Here is a 2,587-nt window from a genome sequence, read left to right on the forward strand (position 1 = left end):
TATTGTACGAGAATTCGATCAAAGGCAAGTACATATCCAAGTTGCCACCAAAATCGATTACGCATGAACGAAGCATATCCTCTAGAGTTTGGATAGTACGCTCAATTTGACCGTCGGATTGAGGATGAAAAGCGGTGATAAGGTTGAGATGAGTACCCATAGCGGATTGAAATGTTTGCCAAAGATGAGACGTGAAGCGACCATCGCTGTCTGAAATGATGTCAATAGGGATTCCATGACGACAAATGACTTCATCCGTGTAGATACGAGTCAATTTATCGACTTTGTAGTCTTCACGAATGGGGAGAAAGTGCACAGATTTGGTTAGTCGATCAATGATCACCCAAATACTGTCATGACCAGATGAAGTACGAGGAAGCTTAGTAACAAAATCCATCGCAATACTCTCCCATTTCCAGACAGGAATTTCTGGTTGTTCGAGCAAGCCAGAGGGACGTTGATGTTCATTTTTAACCTTGGAACAGGTGAGGCACTTTGAAATAAAGGTGGCGATATCTTTCTTCATTCCGGACCACCAATAAGACGTACGCATATCGTGATACATCTTATCAGCACCGGGGTGAATAGAATACCTTGATATGTGTGCCTCCTTCATCAGAAGTTCTCAAAGGTTATCACGAGTATCAATCCAGATATGATTGAGATCGTATAAAATACCATCAGATTTGGTTACAAGACTCTCTTCTGCACCACATTGCATCTCGTTATAGAGGTTACCCTCGTTAACAGACGCATATTGAGCTTCACGAATGCGGTTTTTGAAGATCGTCGATGAGTTGAAAGCAATGAATACCCTTGACATGAGTTTTACGACTGAGAGCATCGGCCACAACATTCGCCTTACCTGGATGGTATCGAATTTCGCAGTCGTAGTCATTTAACAACTCTACCCAGCGACGCTGACGCATGTTCAGTTCCTTTTAGTTGAAGATGTGCTGAAGGCTCAAATGGTCGGTGAAGACCACACACTTGGTATCATAAAGGTAGTGTCGCCATATCTTCAAGGCAAAAACAACTGCACCAAGTTCAAGGTCATGTGTAGTGTAGTTGTTCTCATGTATTTTGAGTTGCCTCGACGCGTAAGTGATAACCTTGTCCTGTTGCATAAGGACGCAACCAAGACCTTGGTTTGAAGCATCGCAATACATGACGAAATCGTCGTTACCATCAGGAAGAGTAAGGATAGGAGCATTGCAAAGCATGTCCTTGAGCATTTGAAAAGACTCATCTTGTTTAGATCCCCAAACAAAAGGTTTATCTTTTTGAGTCAAGGAAGTGAGAGGAACAGCGATTTTCGAGAAGTTTGAAATAAAACGGCGATAATAACCAGCTAGACCAAGAAACGAATGAATTTCAAACGGAGACTGAAGAAACACTGGTTCAACCGATCAGAATCAATTGGACCAGGGGGTTTGGATCTGCATAAAAGGGTGAGTCCCTCGTTTGATTCAGGGGTGACTGATCTTCCTTCTTCGAATGATAACTGCAAAACAAATAGCCGTTAGACTCGCCACAGGGAGAATGGGGGTTCTCTCCGTGACCGCCCTCCAGTGTGAGAACAGGTACTGGTTTCGATGAAGAAGAAGTAGTAGTGAAAGTGAAGTGAGAGTAACTTGGGTACTTAGACTATAGACTAGGCCGAATCATGCAATTCTACCTAATTCCCTATAGTTATGGCTCTGATACCAATTTGTCACACCCCAACCGATGGCGGAAACATCGGAGTGAGACAGAATAGATTGCTCATTGCAACATAACACTAAAAGTGATAATAGAATTAAGATAAATGATTTCATTGCATAAAGCTTGTCATGTTACAATACATGGGATTTCAAATACAACATGTTTCAATTACAACAAAGCAAATACAACATAATTCGTAACAACAAAACATAGTATAAAATTGATACAATAATCAAAATATAAGATTTCTAGGTGTGTATCTAAGGCATCACCGCTACGTCCAATTTTAAGTTCATCAGCATCATCCTACAACGTGTTTAAAATACATGGTTCAATACAAACGTATTGGCGAGTATACAAGTTTTGATACATAGCATAGTAGTATAAGTTTAAACGAATCCACATGGCAAACTAGTTATCAAGATAAACATTAAACTGGCATGTGAACAAACAAGTCAACTGTGACAACTAGAATTTCCAAGATTTCTATTTCGCATTTATTGCACGTTCATTTATTGTTTAGTTATTTATTTGCACAATTAGTTGCTATGGAATTTTATACGCTTCGATGCAATGAATTGTATTGTGTGATTGTGCATGATTGTTTGTTAAATATTGAAAGACTTGACAAATATATCAACTTGGTGGTGAAACTGTGAAATTATTATGAGATGGTGTGCTTGTGTAAAATATGATACTTAGGGGTGTAAAGAGTTATTAGTGAAATCTAAATCATACTTAACCCTAATCTCCTTCCCTAATCATTCACTAATCATTCACAAAGAATCAAAACACGTACTTTCACCTCCTCTAATCCTCTCTACAACCATCTCCTCATCATTCTTGGTTTCACAAGTCTTTTGCATCAAGTTTGATTGCCAAT

Source organism: Helianthus annuus, chromosome 16 (genome assembly GCF_002127325.2).
Source record: "Helianthus annuus cultivar XRQ/B chromosome 16, HanXRQr2.0-SUNRISE, whole genome shotgun sequence".
Classification (NCBI taxonomy): Eukaryota; Viridiplantae; Streptophyta; class Magnoliopsida; order Asterales; family Asteraceae; genus Helianthus; species Helianthus annuus.